Here is an 18061-nt window from a genome sequence, read left to right as displayed (position 1 = left end):
TACCTGGGTTGCAGCTTAGTCTCTGGCCCTGGTTGGGGCACCTGCAGGAGGCAACCAATTGATGTCTCTCTCACATCGATGTTTCTCTTTCTCTCTCTCTCTCTCTCTCCCCCTTGCCTCCCTCCATTCCACAATCTCTAAAAAATCAATGGAAAAAATTAGTGAGGATTAAAAAAAAACTTACTGTAAAAATTTTACAATGATATGTTAAGGTATGTTCAAAAATTTAAACTTAAGATAAATCTATAATAATAAAAGCACAATATGTTAATTAGACCGGACATCCTTCCAGACGAAGCCGAAGCTGTGAGGGAAGCCCAGGTCCCAGGTGCCTGCTGGTGGCCGGAGGGAAGCCAGTGCCAGCAGCCGGAAGAAGGAAGTTCCTACTCTTGCACACATTTTGTCCATCAGGCCTCTAGTTTAATAAGAAAAATATAAGCTCTAAGAAAAGAAAGCCAAGTAACTTATTGGGGATTATAAAACAAGAACTGAATAAATGGAGAATGATATCAGGTTCCTGGAAACAAAGATTTAATATCCTAAACTACAACTAATATAAATAGAATTCTCAAGTTCACATGGAAAATACATTATGTAAGAATTATTTTAACATACCATTTGGGAGAGATTTATCCCACCAGAGAATAAAGCTACTATAATTGAAACACTAGGGTGCTGGCACAATAGAAAACAAGAGTCCTAAAATAGATCCATATATACATGGGAACTTAATACAGAATACAAATAACACTTCAATTAAACAGAAGAGGGAGTATTCAATAATTATTCTGGGAAAGTCAATTCATCATTCTGAAGAATAAAGTTTATACCTACTTTACAGCATATATGAATAGTTAAAAAGATCAAGTACAAACCTTTAAAAAGCATGATATAAGTATTAAAAAATATATATAACTCTGAGATGGGAAGGTTTGTCTAATCAAAGAAAACCAGAAACCATGAAGGAGGGGGAAAAAGGCTAAAGAGGGAAACATTTCTGAAAGGCTCAATGTAATAAAAAATTTAAGTGAAAGACTGGGAGAAAATAGTTAAAAACACAGGACAAAGTGTTAACATCCCTATCACATAAAGTGTTTCTACAAGTTACGAAAATACAAGTCAAAAGGGAAATATGCAAATTCTCTCAAAGGGTCTACTGAAGATGTCTGAAAGTTACTCAATTTCACACTAATAGTCAGGGAATTGCAATTTAAGACAAGGAGATATCCATTTTTGCCCATCAAACTGCCAAACATTAAAACAAATATGACAAATTGAAACATGGCTTTATCTTGAAGCTAGAGATTAACAGAACTTGCTAATGGAATATTTTTGGTAGGGGTAGGTTTGAAGAACTATGTAAATATATAGAGAAAAATTATGAAAACCACCTAAATGTTTATAATGAATAGATTAGATAAGAATCACACCAATTGTGTACAATTGTTTATTATGTAGGCATTAAAAGTAACGCAGGAGACTCTCATGAGAATAAGTTAATGTTGCTAAGAGAAAGCAGATGACTTAATGTTATGTGGTCTCAAATTTAAATACACATCTTTGGTGTGGAAGATGATGGTCTGTCAAGATTTTAAGTATGATACATTATTAATTAGGGGGAAAGTGTTACCTGTAACAAATCACATTGAACCAAATGTTGTTTTTAAGAAATCCTCTTCCCAAAACTGAAGGCTAAAACCTTAATTTCTATCTGCCTCCTCATTTATTTCCTTTTGACTTAACATTTCATAGTAAGAGGTTAGTGTGATTATCAACAGATTTATATTTTAAAGAAACATACCCTCAAGATTTTATTGTCACACTAGAGGCCCAGTGCACAAATTCGTAAACAGTGGGGCACCAAGGGGGGGGGGGGATGGGGTCGGGGGACACGATTGGCCCTCTGGGCAGGCGGTGAGACGCCCTTGCCAACCTGGGATCCTGTTCTGCTGACATTCACGCCGGTTGTCAGGAGCCACCTGGTGGCCGCTTTTATATTGTTTCTTCCTTGCAGAGCGTCTAGGGAAGGGAAGTGGCCGCAGTGCTGGAGGCCGACTTCCAGGAGGCCAATAGCACTGTCAGGATCGTGCTGGTGGCACTGGTCCATTGGTGCCTGGCCCGTTCTCCAGAGATTGGACCTGCAGGACTACTGAGGGAGTGAGTGGCTGCCATTGGGCTGGTGGGTCGCTGGGCCGGGTCGGTCAGCTGAGTGGCGCTCCCACTGTGGGAGCACATGGACCACCAGGGGGCAACTCCTGCGTTGAGCATATGCCCCCAGGTGGTGAGTGTGCATCATAATGACTGGTCATTCGGTCACTTAGGCTTTTATATATATAGACAATAAAACAAAATATGAAACTTTGAACTGGATCACTCTTATCTCCTCCCAGTTCAAAATGCTTGCATCTCTTTAGTTTTTAAAAAAATCTTTATTGCTGAAAGTATTACATTTGTCCCCACTTTTCCCCCATTGACCTATTCTACCTGCCCCCGCCATCCTGCCCCAGGCCTTCACCACCCTATTGTCTGTCTCCAGGGGTTATGCATATATGCATACAAGTTCTCTGGTTGATGTCTTCCCACCCAACCACCCTCCCCCACCTTCCCTTAGAGGTTCCATAGTCTATTCCATGTTTCTATGTCTCTGAATCTATTTTGTTCATCAGTTTATTTTGTTCATGAGATTCCACATATGAATGAGATCATGTGATACTTACTTTTCTCTGATTGACTTATTTCGCTCAGCATAATACTTTCCAGGTCTATCCATGCTGTTGCAAATGGTAAGAGTTCTTTATTTTTTACAGCTGCATATTATTCCATTGTGTAAATGGACCACAGCTTTCTTATCTACTTATCTGCTAATGGGCACTTGAGCTGTTTCCAAATTCTGGCTATCATAAATTGTGCTATGAACATAGGGATGCATATATTCTTTCTGATGTTTGTTTCTTAAAATATATTTCTCGAAGTGGGATCACTGTGTCAAATGAGAATTCCATTTTCAATTTTTTGAGGAAACTCCATACTGTTTTACAGTGCTGAACTAGTCTGCATTCCCACCATCAGTGTACAGGGTTCCCTTTTCTCCACATCATCACCAACAATTGTCATTTGATGATTTGTTGATGGTAGCCATTCTGACAGGTATGAGGTGATACCTCACTGTTGTTTAATTTGCATCTCTCCAATGATTAGTGACTTTGAACATTTTTTCATATGTATCTTGGCCATCTGTATGTCCACTTTGGAGAAGTGTCTATTTAGGTCCTTTGCCCATTTTTTAATTGGATTGTCTTCCTTTTATTAAGTTGTATGAGTTCCTATATATTTTGGAAATTAACCCCTTATTGTTGTATCATTTCCAAATATGTTCTCCCAGTGTGCTCCCTTTTCATTTTGTTGATGGCTTCTTTTGCTGTGCAGAAGCTTATTTTTATGTACTCCCATTTGTTTTTCTCCTTAGTTTCCTTTGCTCAAAGGTATGTATCCATAAACATATTGCTACGAGAGCTAAGATTTTTATGCCTATGGTTTCTTCTAGGATTTTTATGGTTGCACAACTTACATTTAAGTCTTTTATACATTTTGAGTTTATTCTTATGTATGGTGTAAATTGGTTATCTAGTTTCATTTTCTTGCATATACCTGTCCAATTTTCCAAACACCATTTATTGAAGAGACTGTCTTGACTCCACTGTATTCTCTTGCCTCCTTTGTCAAATATTAAACATAATGATTTGGGTTGATTTCAGGGTTCTCTGTTCTGTTCCACTGATCTATATGCCTATTCTTATGCCAGTCACAGGCTGTTCTGAGTACTGTAGTATAACTTGTTATCTGGTAATGTGGTTCCTCCAACTCTGTTCTTTCTCAAGATTGTTGCACCTATTTGGGGTCATATTTGGTTCCATATACATTTTTGGAGTGTTTGTTCTAGAACTGTAAAATATGCTGTTGGTCTTTTATTAGGGACTAGAGGCCCGGTGCACGAATTCATGCACCAATGGGGTTCCTCAGCCTGGCCTGCGGGATCGGCTGAAACTGGCTCTCTGACATCCCCTGAGGGGTCCCGGATTGCGAGAGGGTGCAGGCTAGGCCGAGGAACCCCACCGGTGCATGATCGGGGCTGGGCAGGAGGTTGGCCAGCCAGGGAGGAACCGGACCGTGGGAGGGCTCCAGGGCATGTCTGGCCTGCCTCACTCAGTCCCGATCGGCTGGACCCCAGCATCAAGCTAACCTACTGGTCAGAGTGTCTGCCCCCTGGTGGTTAGTGCACATCACAGCGACTGGTCAACTGTCTTCACCCTGGTGGTCAGTGCCATTCACAGCGAATGGTTGAGTGGTCTCAGCATATCATTAGCATATTACACTTTGATTGGTTGAACGGATGACTGGACGACTGGACACTTAGCATATTAGGCTTTTATTATATAGGATTGCATTGAATCTATAGATTGCTTTGGGAAGTATCGACATTTTAATGATGTTGATTCTACCAATCCATGTACATGGTATATTCTTCCACTTGATTATATCTTCCTCTACATCTTTTTTCAACGTCCTGTAGTTTTCCAAGCACAGGTTTATTTTTCCTTGGCTAAGTTTATTCCTAAGTATGTTAAATTTTTTATTGCAATGGTAAATGGGATTTTTAGTTTCTCTGAGAGTTCATTATTGGTATATAAAAATGCCAAGGATTTCTAGGTGTTAATTTTGTATCCTACTACCTTGCCGAATTCATTTATTACATCTACTAGTTTTCTGATGGAGTCTTCAGTGTTTTTTAGGTACAATATCATGTCACCTGCAAATAATAATAGTTTTACTTCCTCCTTTCCAATTTGGATGCCTTTTATTTCTTCTTGTCTGATTGCTGTGCCTGGAACTTCCAGTACAATCTATACTAATAATAGAGGAATATGCAGACTGTCCAGGACGCCATCACAGTAACAGTAATGACCAAACAGCAGGCTGCATGGGGCGACAAGGCCAGCAGGGGGGTTAGTGAGGGACGACCAAACGACTGAACAGCAGGCTGTGTGCAGTGACCAGGCCAGCAGGGGTGTTAGTGAGGGATGACCAAACGACTGAATAGGAGGTTGTGTGGAGCAACCAGGCTGGCAGGGGGGTTAGTGAGGGATGACCAAATGACAGCAGGCTGTGTGGGGTGACCAGGCCAGCGGGGGGGGGGGGGGCAGTTGGGGGTGACCAGGTTGGCGGGGGGGAGGGGGCAGTTGGGGGCAACCAGGCTGGCGGGGGGCGGGGGGCAGTTAGGGGCAATCAGGCCGGTAGGCAGAAGCAGTTAGGGGTAATAAGGCAGGCAGGCAAGTGAGCAGTTAGAAGCCAGAAGTCCCAGATTGTGAGAGGGATGTCCTTCCCCCGGGGGGTCCGGATTGGAGAGGGTGCAGGCTGGGCTGAGGGGACACCCCCCCCCCCGTACACAAATTTTGTGCACTGGACCTCTAGTCCTATATAATAAAAGCCTAATGTGCTAAGTGTCCGGTTGGCTGTTCAACCAATAAACGCATAATATGTTAATGATATGCTAAGGCCGCTCAACCACTTGCTATGACCACCAGGGGGCAGACCTCCAACTGGTAGGTTAGCTTACTGCTAGGGTCTGGCCAATCAGGACTGAGCAAGACAGGCTGAACACACCCTGGAGCCCTCCTGCAGTCCCTCCCTAACTATCCAACCTCCCACATCCCTCCCAAGCCCCAGTTGTGCACTGGTGGGGTATCTTAACCTGGCCTGCAATCCAGGACCCCTAAGGGGATCTTGGAGAGCCAGTTTTGGCCCAGACCCACAGGCCAGGCCAAAGGACTCCACTGGTCCACGAATTCGTGCACTGGGCCTCTAGTGTTGACTAAGAGGGGTGAAAGCGGGCATCCCTGTCTTGTTCCTGTTCTCAGTGGAAATGGTTTTAGTTTTTTCCCATTGAGTATGATGTTTGCTGTAGATTTGTCATATATGGCCTTTATCATGTTGACATATACTCCCTCTATTCCCACTTTGCTGAGAGTTTTTATCAAATATGGGTGCCGTTTTTTGTCAAATGCTTTTTATGCATCTATTGATCTGATCATGTGATTTTTGCCTTTCAATTTATGTGATATATAATATTTATTGATTTGCAAATATTGTACCAGCCTTGCAGCCCCAGAATAAATCACAACTGGTCATAGTGTATGATCTTTTTAATATATTGTGGATCAGATTTTCTAAAATTTTGTTGAAGATTTTAGCATCTATGCTTATCAGGGATATTGGCCTGTAATTTTCTTGGCAGTGTCTTTATCTGGTTTTAGAATTAGGGTAATTCTGGCCTCATAGAAAGAGGTTGGAAGTATTTCTTCCTCTTGAATTTTTTGGAAGAGTTTGAGGTGGACAGATGCTAGTTCTTTAAATGTTTGGTAAGCATCCCCTATGAAGCCTTCCAGACCAAGGCTTTTGTTTGCTGGAAGTTTTTTTTTTTTTTATTACTGCTTCAATTTCATCAGTAGTTATCAGCCTATTCAGGTTTTCTGATTCTTCCTGAGTCTTGGAAGATTGTATTTTTCTAGGAATATGTCCATTTCACCCTGGTTGCCCAGTTTATTGCAATATAGTCATTCATAGTACTTTTTATGATCTTTTGTGTTTCTGTGGGGTCTGTTGTTACTTCACTTCTTTTGTTTCTGATTTTGTTTGAGTCCTCTCTCTGTTTCTTGATGAGTCTGCCTAGAGGTTCATCAATCTTGTTTATCTTTTGAAAGAACCAGCTTAGTTTTATTGATCTTTTATCTACACTAATAAAAAAGAAGCATGCAAATTGGTGTCACTCCGCTATGCCCACCAGCTAATCAGAGCAACTATGCAAATTAACCCAACAATGATGGCAGTTAATTTGCATATGCAGGCACGGAGCGAAGACTGAAGACGACTAAAGACTGAAGAGGCTTGGCTTCTCCGCTGCAGCCGGAGTGGAGAAGCCAAGCCTCACTGCGGCCACAGCAGAGAAGCCAAGCCTCGCTGCGGCCACAGCGGAGAAGCCAAGCCTTGCTGCTGTGGCCGGAGCAGAGAAGCCAAGCCTCACTGCTGTGGCCGAACCAAAGGCCTGGGTCCTGGGGGAAAACCAGTGCCGGCAGCAAGGGGAAGGAAGGCCTATTACACGAATCTTCGTGCAACGGGCCTCTAGTATATATCTATATTTATATATAAATACGTATTTTTTAGTCTCTATGTCATTTATTTCCATCTGACCTTTAGTATTTCCCTCCTTCTACTTACTTGGGTTTTTCTTATTGTTCTCTTTCTATTTTTTTTAAATTGTAGAATTAGATACCTTATTAAGAGTTTTTCTTGTTTGGTTTTTTTGTTTGTTTTTTGTTTTTTGTTTTTAGATAGGCTTATAGTGCTATGAACTTCCCTCTCAGGATGGCTTTCACTTTGTCCCACAGAGTTTGGGTTGTAGTGAGTTCATTTTCATTTGTTTCCAGGATGTTTTTTATTTCCTCTTTGATCTTTTTGGTAACCTATTCATTGTTTAATAGCATGCTATTTAGCCTCCATGTGTTTGAGAATTTTTGAGTGTTTTTATTACAGTTAATTTCTCATTCCATGCCATTGTGATTTAAGAAGATGCTTGATATGATTTCAATCTTCTTGAACTTGTAGAGATTTGGCCTGTGTCCTAACATGTGGTCTATCTTTGAAAATGTTCCATGTGCACTTGAGAAGAATGTATATTCTGTAGCTTTGGGGTGGAAAGCTCTGAAAATGTCAATTTCATTTGATCTAGCGTATTGTTTAGGATCGCTGCCTCCTTGTTAATTTTTTGTCTAGAAGGTCTATCCAGTGATGTCCATAGGGTATTAAAGTCCCCTACTATGATAGTATTACTGTCGCTCTCTCCCTTGATATTCTCCAGAAGTTTTTTTATGTATTTGGATGCTCCTGTATTAGGTACATATGTTTACCAGAGTTATATCCTCTTGTTTTATTGATTTCTTTAGTATTATGAAGTGGCCTTCATTATCTCTTGTTATGGCCTTCATGTTGAGGTCTATTTTGTAAGATGAGTATTGCTACCCCAGCTTTCTTTTCCATTTTCATTTGCCTGGAAAAGTTTTTTTCCATCCTTTCAATTTCAGTCTGTGCGAATCCTTTAACTGAGGTTGGTCTCTGTAGACAGTATACATATGGGTTATGTTTTTTTAGCCACTCAGGTACCCTATAACCTTTGATTGGAGTATTTAAGCCATTTATATTTAAGGTTACTAGAGGCCCGGTGCGCAAAAATTTGTGCACTCGGGAGGGCCCTCAGCCTGGCCTGTGCCCTCTCGCAGTCTGGAACCCCTTGGGGAATGATCACCTGCTGGCTTAGGCCTGCTCCCTGGGGAATTGGGCCTAAGCTGGCAGTCAGACATCCCTCTGGCAGCCCGGCAGCCCTCGGGGGATGTCCACTTGCCAGCGGGGAGCAGGCCTAAACTGCAGTCGGACATCCTTAGTGCTGCTGAGGAGGTGGGAGAGGCTCCCACCACCACTGCTGTACTGGCAGCTGGCAGCCTGGCTTGTGGCTAAGCAGAGCTCCCCCTGTGGGAGCACACTGACCACCAGAGGGCAGCTCCTGCATTGAGCATCTGCCCCCTGGTGGTCAGTGTGTGTCACAGTAACCAGTCATTCCCAGTCTTTCTGCTGTTAGGGTCAATTTGCATATTACCCTTTTATTATATAGGATAGAGGCCTGGTGCACGGGTGGGGGCCGGCTGGTTTGCCCTAAAGGGTGTCCCGGATCAGGGTAGGGGTCCCGCTTGGGTACCTGGCCAGCCTGGATGAGGGGCTGAGGGCCATTTTCAGACTGGCCACACCTCCTTCAGGGAGGGGGGGGGTCCCCACTGGAGTGCCTGGCCATCCTGGGTGAGGGGCTGATGGCTGTTTGCAGGCTGCCTACAGCCCCTTCAGGGTAGGGGACCCTGCTGGGGTGCCTGGCCAGCCTGGGTGAGGGGCTGAGGGCTGTTTTCAGACTGTCCACACCTCCTAAAGGGTGGAGGGTCCTTCTGGGGTCCCTGTCCAGTCTGGGTGAGGGTCTGATGGCTGTTTGCAGGCTGGCCAAGCCCCTCAGCAGGGACCCTCACCCCATGAGGATGTGGCCATCCTTGGTGAGGGGCTGATGGCTGTTTGCAGGCTTGCCACAGCCCCTTCAGGGTAGGGTTCCCTGCTGGGGTGCCTGGCCAGCCTGGGTGAGGGGCTGATGGCTGTTTGCAGGCTGGCCACGGCCTCCATCCACCCAAGCTCCCAGTAGAGGCTGGCTGGAAGCAGGTATCTGGGATTTATTTAGCTTTTATAATTGAAACTTTGTTGCCTTTTGTGGAGGCCACAGCTGGCCAGGGCAGGCGGGATGCTTGGCTTCCTCCATCGCCAGGGCAACCAAGCCTCCTGCTTGCTTCAGCTATGTGGCTGCCGGCCGCCATCTTGGTTGGGTTAATTTGCATATGGTCGCTCCAATTGGCTGTTGGGCGTGGCTTTGGCATATCAAAGGTACAGTCAATTAGCATCTTTGTCCTTGATTAGTGTAGATTATTGATAGGTACTTATTTCCATTCTTACTCTTTATGACTATCTTCTTCTCTATTTCTTCTTACAATTGTCCCTTGAACATTTCTTACTGTGCTGGCTTGGTGGTAATATATTCTTTTAGCCTTTTTTTTTGTCTGCAGAGCTCTTTATTTCACCTTCAATTTTGAATTATACCTTGCCAGATAAAGTAGTCCTGGGTTCAGTCTTTTGTTTTTCATTACCTTGTGTACTTCATGCCATTTCCTTCTGGCCTGAAGTGTTTCTATTGAGAAGTTAGCTGACAGTCTAATGGGAGCTCCCTTGTAGGTAATTTATGTTTCTATCTTGCAGCCTTTAAGATTCCTTGTCTTTAATATTTGCTATTTTAATTCATATGTGCCTAGGGTCTTTCAGGGTTCATCTTGGCTGCGACTCTCTGCATTTCCTGAACTTGAGTGACTTTTTCCTTCAACATGTTAGGGGAATTTTCTGCCATTATTTCTCCAAACAGGTTCTCTATTCATTTCTTGGATTCTTCTCCATCCGGCACTCATATGATGCAAATGTTGTTATGTTTCATGTTGTCCCAAAGCTCCATTAAATTCTTCTCCTGTTTTTAATTTTTTTTCCATTTGCTGATCTGAATGAATGTTTTTATACCTTGTCTTCTAATTCACTGATTTGGTCCTCAGCTTCTTCTAGTCTACTGTTGTATTCTTCCGGGGTATTCTTTATTTCAGCTATGTTGGTCCTCATTTCCAATTGATTCTTATTTATTCTTTCAACCTCTCTTTTCAAGTTGGTGTAGCTCTCATTAAGTCCCTAAATATTCTCATTAATTTATGATTCTCATTAAGTTGCTTATAATTCTCACTGAATTGTTTGAGCACCCTTATTAGCATTATTCTGTATTCTTTATTTGACAAATTGCTTGCCTCCATTTCATTTAATTCCTTTTATGGCGATTCCTCCTCTTCTTTCATTCAGGGGTTGTCTCCCCATTTTTGCTGTCCCTTTGTATTTGTTTCTATGTATTAGATCAAACTGCTATGCCTCCCAGATTTTGGGGGGTGGTCTTATATAGTAGGTGTTTTGTGGTACCCACTGGTGCAGTCCCTTAGATCTCCTGAGCTGGGTGCTCTAGGAAAGACCCTTACTTGAGTTATTTGGGTTCTCCTGTTATAGTTGGGTCTTGAATGTTATTGTCCCATTTGTGGATGGAGTCTTCTCTCAGACTGGGTGGCCATGTGGCTTACCCAACCATATCATGAGAAATGTTGTGGAGGTGCTGACCGCACAGAACAAAATACAACAATACAAAACATGAAATAGAAGAAACAAAACACGAACATACACAAGACCTCTATAGCACTAACAAAAGCAACCACCAGAAAAGAATTAGGAAAGAGAAAAGAGAGCAAGAATGATAGAAAAAAAAGAGAAAGATACAGGGATAAAAAAAAACCAAATAGACAAAAAAGCACAAATCAGAAATAGTAAGTAAAGGGGCAGGGAGAGGGCAGAATATGTAGTTGGAGAGATGAAATTAAGAAAACAAGAATAAAGAATCCAAGGGCTGTTAGGTTGGAGAGAGCCCAGGATCGGCTACATGGAGACATGTGACGAGATAATGGACTACCCCTGGCATTTCTAACAGATCAGCGTGCCAGACACAGATACTGGCTTCTCCCTGAATCCACAACGACCACCACACAGATACTGACTCATTCCTGAATACCTGGCTGACCCCCTGCAGCTGAAACTTCCTCAACTGAATACCTCAGCTCACGTCCCCGCCCCTCACCCAACCGCAGTATTAAAAAAGCGCCCCCCTCCCTGTTGGCGTGAATCCACATGCCCTGTCCTTGGGGGTGCGTGGGTCTCCCGGGAGGCAGAATAAACTTTCCTTCCTTCCTTTTCTGATCAACTCTCTTTATTTCCTTCTCTGCCTCCTGAGCCACCTAACCTAACAAGGACTAGGGAAAGGACAATAGTTTAAAATAAAGGATGGAGAAAAGACAAGAAAAAACTTTGAAAAGGAAAATATAGGAGAAAGCAGATAGACCTAAAATAAGAAAAAGAAAAAAGATGAGGAAGCAGGAGAAAAAGAAAAGAGAAAAAAAATATTTAGTGAAAAAAATTGAGTAGAAAACGGGAAGAGGAAAATTAGATATATGAATGAAACAACAGAGATAAGAATAATAACAAACCAATAAAGCAGATAAAGAAGATAAATTTAAAAAGGGAAAAGAAGGAAAGAGAAAACTAAAAAAAGAAAAAAGGAAAAATAGAAAGAAAAAAAAATGAAGAGGCGTTAGTTTCAGCTGAGTTTAATGCCCCATGGGAGCTTGCTTTGGATACCACTCTTCTGTTCTGTCTGCCAATTCTTGGCTTTCTGTTAGGTATTTAGGTGCTAATCACTATCAGGCACTGTCTTTTGACTTTCAGCAATCTGCTTAAAGCTCCAAATGATCCACCAATCCACCGCTTGTGTCTGTCTCCACAGGCCTTGGCTGCAAACAGGAAGGACCAATCTGCCCTCTAAAGTAGGTTTGTTAGCATCAAGGGGCCCAGGGCTGGGTCAGCAAACTTCCCCTGATTCCCCAGACTCTACCTCTGCCCACCTTTGCCTGCTAACCAGCTGTCAATCTTAATCACTCAAAAGTCTGATTTTGAAAGAACTTTAGGCAGGAGGTACTGTTTAGTTTTCATGGAATATGATGGGTGTGTTTTCCTGTCCCAGAGCTATTCCTCTATGAGTGGCCCAAAGTATTACTCTGCCCTTGCCTGGACAGAGATCCTGTATGGAGAACAATGGGGTCAGCTGGAAACCTGGAGTTTTTATCAGTTCTCCCGTGAGGGGAACATGTCAGTCTGATTCCCAACAGAGCTGGGAGGATGGCCCCTCCCTCAATCGAGTCACTGAAGGCTCCTTGAGACTGTTCAAACCCTTAAGCTTGGCCTCTGCTTTTGTTTCCTCTGACAAGATCAAAATGCAGGGTGTGGCATGCAATGCTCCTGTGGGTGGGGCAGGCTGTTTTGTTTCTTTACTTGCTCTGTGGCTTCTGGGAGTGGTTAGCTCCTCTCAGGAAAAATGGCTGTTTCGGTTGGGGGCCTACAACCAAATGCTCCTGGTGAGAGGAGTTAGATTGAAACGCAGGAAGACAGGGCAGGGGTCCAGTGGAAGACAAAGGCAGGTGAAATATAGGCAGGGGCAGACATGACAGTTAGAGCAGCCTAACCACAGGAACCAACCAAGCAGAAATAATAAAATGTTTCTGGACTCAAAGCAGGAGACATGGGAAACCAAGGGAGGGCCTGCAGTAAACAAAATGTACGAACACATAGAAACAGGAAAAGTTCAGCATAGGAACAGAGAAAGAACACATAGAAACAGGGAAAGTTTAGGTCTGTTGCTGGGCAAAAACAATTGAGGGAATCAATCAGATGACGACACAGGTAGACATAGAGCAGGCTTGTAGCAAACATATACATACCCCTGGACTACAAGGCTAAAACAGGCAACCCATTCTTGAGTGCCCCTCCCCTTTGCGGGGAGTCTGAATCTGCTTGTAATAAATTTTCCACACTTTGCTTAAATCTTCTGGTCCACGTAGCTCATTCTTCAGCATCGTGAGACACGACCTGGGAAAAACACCTCGGCTCACCATTCCGGTTATCACTGGCTGCTATTTTACCAAGTCTCCCCACAAAACTTCCCAACTCAGCCTCTTCTTAGGCACCTTGAGTCCACATCTCCCTCCCTGCACCAAAGCCTCAGATGAATAGTCAAAAATGAAAATTCCTAGGCTCTGGGTTTAGAGAGAAAAGAAAAGAAAAAAGTCAAAACTGCAGCTTTCTTTCCAACCAGCTCTGGTCTATGGGCTCCAGGCTCTGAAGTGGCCAGCAGCCCTGCCACCTTTCACGGCTGGATGTTATGTGAGCCTCGGGTCTCGGCTCTGTTGCTCAGGGCTATGGAGCCCAACTTGGGTTCCAGGCCTCTATCTTCTGAGAAAACAGACTCCTTTAGCCAGGAGTTCCCTTCTTCCTCCTGGCTCGCTGGCCTGTCGCCCCTGGGAGCTGATTCAGCTCCTCTCATGACCTTGCCTTTCTTACAGGTTTCCAGGTGTTTTCTGTCCTTCCTTGATATGTCTCCTCCTCACTGGAGCTCAGTTGGTAATTCCATGTGAATGTTCTCCAATTTTGTTGTATTTCCAGTCTGGCCCTGGGATGAGATGCACTACAGGTCTGCCTATTCAGCTGCCATTATTTCCTCCTCCAAATGCCTGCATCTCTTACTGGTAATAGCCAGCATTCTCTTAGAATGGACTCAATGTATTCAAACATTAGCACAATATTCTTTGCAGTTTTAGCCTTTTTGCAGAAAATTAGCTTAATCTTCCCTCCACAGCCACTCTGCTTCCCGTTATAACACTGCTTTCCCTGTGCAAACAGAATCCTTTCCCTTCCTATACTGTTTCCTTAAGGGTCGATGCTTGCCACACTTCTTACAGAAAGTCCGGTAGATTTTAGGAACATTTACCATGTTTTTGAGAGCATTATTGGCACAGAAAGAAGACCATCAACAGATTTGATACAGGACAATTCTTCCAAAATTAAAAATATATAAATTAAATACAGTGGGGCCTTGACTTACAAGTTTAATCCGTTCCATCTGTGACGGAGCTCGTAACTCAAATTACTCGTATGTCAAATCAACAGTGAATGAGTGAGACACATGATGCTGGGCTGATGTTGTGGCGTTCACTGTGACGTTCGCTGCGCCAACTAGCAGTGGGGTATCTGAAGCTGGCTCGTAACCCGAATTTTAGCTCACAACTCAAAGCAAAAAATCGGCCGAGAGATAGCTCATAATCTCGAAAAACTCGTCAGGACACTCATAAATCAAGGCCCATCTGTACACTGATTTAAAAGATTTCAGTTAAAACTGTACAAAGATTCTTAACATGTAATATATATAAAAAAAGCATTCTTCCTCTCCCCAACCCAGCTTGTCATTTATGTTTATTTTTATGCTGATGTTTTTGTTTGTTTTGTTACTTATAAATAAAAAATTGTGGTCAAATTTAACCAGCATTTCTTCTTTGGATTCTGATTTCAGTGATAAGTTTAACCCTTTGCGGTCCAATTTTATTTTTGGAATTCAAACAGTCTGGTCCAAATTAATTGACGGGATTGAATGTTGAACCGGTTTGCAGTGTCTCAGCCTCGACATTGGACCTGCTCCTAGCGCCTGGCCTGTCGAGTCAGCCTCCATGTTGGACTGAAAAGGGTTAACAAGGCTTCCCCTTCTAAGATTAAATTACTAGTACCTATATTTTCTTCCAGTTTACATTTTCAATTAGTATATTATTAACATTTCCAATCTACATGGAATTTTAATATATATTAAATAGAGACCCGGTGCACGAAATTCGTGCATGGCCTGTGTGTGTGTGTGTGTGTGTGTGTGTGTCCCTCAACCTGGCCTGCACCCTCTCTAATCTGGGACCCCTCAGGCGATGTCCGACTGCCAGCCTGATTGCCACCTAAACACTCCCTTGCCGGCCTGATCGACACCTAACTGCTCCCCTGCTGGCCTGATCACCCACAACTGCCCTCCCCTGCCAGCCCGGTTGCCCACAACTGCGCTCCCCTGAAGGCCCGATGGCCCACAATTGCCTTCCCCTCCCGGTCTGATCGATCACAACTGCCACCCCCTGCCGGCTTAACCCCCCCCCCACAACTGCCCTCCCCTCCTGCGACCCGCCTCCTCCGCCGGGCCCCGCCTACTCTGCGCTGCGCAGAGCACAGGCCTCATTGAGCGGAGCAGTCGCTGGGCCCCACCTCTGCTGTGCGTGCAGCCATCTTGTGGCAGCCATTTTGTGGCGATGTCGCGTGAGGGCATCGCGGGAGGGTGTGACACCACCTAGGCTTTTATTATATAGGACTAGAGGCCCGGTGCACAAAAATTTGTGCACTCAGGGGGGGGTGGGGGGTTCCTCAGCCTGGCCTGTGCCCTCCTGCAGTCTGGGACCCCTCGGGGGATGTCTACCTGCTGGCTTAGGCCCGCTCCCCGGGGGATTGGGCCTAAGCTGGCAATCAGACATCCCTCTGGCAGCCCGGCAGCCCTCGGGGGATGTCCACTTGCCAGCGGGGAGCAGGCCTAAACTGCAGTCGGACATGCTTAGTGCTGCTGAGGAGGCAGGAGAGGCTCCCACCACCACCGCTGTACTGGCAGCCATCAGCCTGGCTTGTGGCTGAGGAGAGCTCCCCCTGTGGGAGCTCACTGACCACCAGAGGGCAGCTCCTGCATTGAGCGTCTGCCCCCTGGTGGTCAGTGTGTGTCATAGTGACCAGTCATTCCCAGTCTTTCTGCTGTTATGGTCAATTTGCATATTACCCTTTTACTATATAGGATAGAGGCCTGGTGCACAGGTGGGGGCCGGCTGGTTTTCCCTGAAGGGTGTCCCGGATCAGGGTGGGGGTCCTGCTTGGGTGCCTGGGTGAGGGGCTGATGGCTGTTTGCAGCTGGTCACATCCCCTTCAGGGTGGGCGTCCCCACTGAGGTGTCTGGCCAGCCTGGTTCAGGGGCTGATGCCTGCTTTCAGGCTGCCCGCACCCCCTTCAGGGTGGGGGTCCCCACTGGGGTGCCTGGCCAGCCTGGATGAGGGGCTGATGGCTGTTTTCAGGCTGGCCACACCCCCTTTAGGGTGGGGGTCCCCACAGGGGTGCGTGGTCAGTCTGGATGAGGGGCTGAGAGTTTTCAGTATGGTCAAGCTTGCCGGCAACTGAAGCTCCCAGACTCTCCTTTTTTTCTTTTTTTTATTCTGGGATTTATTTACCTTCTATAATTGAAACTTTGTTGCTGCTCCAGCTCTGAGGCCACAGCCTGCTGAAAGCAGGTATCTGGGGTTTGTTTAGCTTCTATAATTGCAACTTTGTTGCTTAGAGTGGAGCTCAGAGCCTGGCTGCAGTGGCAGCGGGGAGGAAGCTTGGCTTCCTCCATAACTGGAGCAAGCAAGCCTACTGCTCGCTTCACCTGCGTGGCTGTGGCTGCCGGCCACCATCTTTGTTGGTGGTTAATTTGCATATTTCACTGATTAGCCAATGGGAAGTGTAGCAGAGGTATGGTTAATTTCAATCTTTGTCTATTATTAGATAGGATTATCTGTTGATTGGATAAACTATCTTTCTTTGTGCACAATGTATTTTTGGACTCAGGTCTGAAAGATAAATAAAATGCCGGTATTTCTGGAATGATGCTAAGTATGATCCTATTTGAAACAAAATCTGCCACCTTGCCGTGCAAAATTATAGGATGGATCTCCTAACTATTAAAGAGGGAATATGCTAATTGACCGCTACACCCTCACAAGATGCGGCACCCACAGCCAATAAAGAGGGAATATGCTAATTGACTGTCATGCCCTCAAAGATGGTGGCGCCCACAGCCACAAGATGACAGCACTCAGCCCTCTCAGCCCCGCCAGGGTGGCAGGCACACAGCACAGCCAGGCCCACCCCCAGGCGGGTCTGGCCGCTCCATGCAACTGCTTCCAGAGTACCCCAGTCCCCAGCCCCCCAGCCACCCAGGGCCAGCCTGAGGCGCAGGCAAGCCTTGGATGGTGGCTGCCCAGCTGCCCAGGGCTGGCCCGAGGTACAGGCAAGCCTCAAATGGCGGCTGCCCAGCTGATTCCCGAGGCACAGGCAAGCCTTGGATGGTGGCTACCCAGCCAATGCCTGAGGGATAGGCAAGCCTTGGATGGTGGCTGCCCAGCCACCCAGGGCCACCCAAGGCTCAGGTAACCAGGGCTGGCAGAGGCTTGCACTGCCGGCAGTGGCAGCAGCAGAGGTGTGATGGGAGCGTTGCCTTTCCCTGATCGCCGGGCCACCTCCCGCCCCTAAGGGTTCCCAGACTGTGAGAGAGGGGGCAGGCCGGGCTGAGGGACCCCTCTCCAGTGCATGAATTTTCATGCACCAGGCCTCTAGTTATTAACCATTAATATCAATCAAAAGCACAGAAGGGATAGTAAAAAACCCTATACAACTATAAAAGATAAAGAATGGTAGATAAATAGTATTCAACCAAACTCAGAAATAAAGACAAATGCATACCCTTAATCCTGAATGAAATCATTTTAGGCTTAAGTTTGAAATAAATAACATTACCTTAAACATTACAGATAAATTATAAATATAAGTCTAATGTAAATACAGCTACTAAAATATTTATAGGGCACATACTTTTTTAGGGTACATACGTAAGTTAAAAGAAATAAACTATACTCCTTAAGTATTCTATACATTCACACTCTCATTAATTTAGACTAGATTCTCCCATTCTCTCTTATTCCATATAAATACTAGACATCATCAAAAATCTAAACTTTAAAAACTAATAAGAGTGGTAACAATTTCAGGAAGGTTTCTTGAAGGACTCCTTTAAATAGCATTCGGGTTTAGTGCATCTGAAGAATCTGAATATAGTCCCTTGCTAATAGCACCAGGAAGGGGGAGA

The 18061-nt window shown here is 44.7% G+C and overlaps 1 protein-coding gene across 2 annotated transcripts in view; it reads right to left on the bottom strand.

The window, feature by feature from the left end:
• RNF17 (ring finger protein 17) overlaps positions 1–18061 on the bottom strand; it is a 149331-nt gene that overhangs the window by 124639 nt on the left and 6631 nt on the right. The window lies entirely within an intron of this gene.

Source organism: Myotis myotis, unplaced genomic scaffold (genome assembly GCF_014108235.1).
Source record: "Myotis myotis isolate mMyoMyo1 unplaced genomic scaffold, mMyoMyo1.p scaffold_m19_p_3, whole genome shotgun sequence".
Taxonomy (NCBI): domain Eukaryota; kingdom Metazoa; phylum Chordata; class Mammalia; order Chiroptera; family Vespertilionidae; genus Myotis; species Myotis myotis.
Note: the sequence above shows the minus strand (reverse complement) of the source record. Positions and strands in the feature narration are given on the sequence as shown.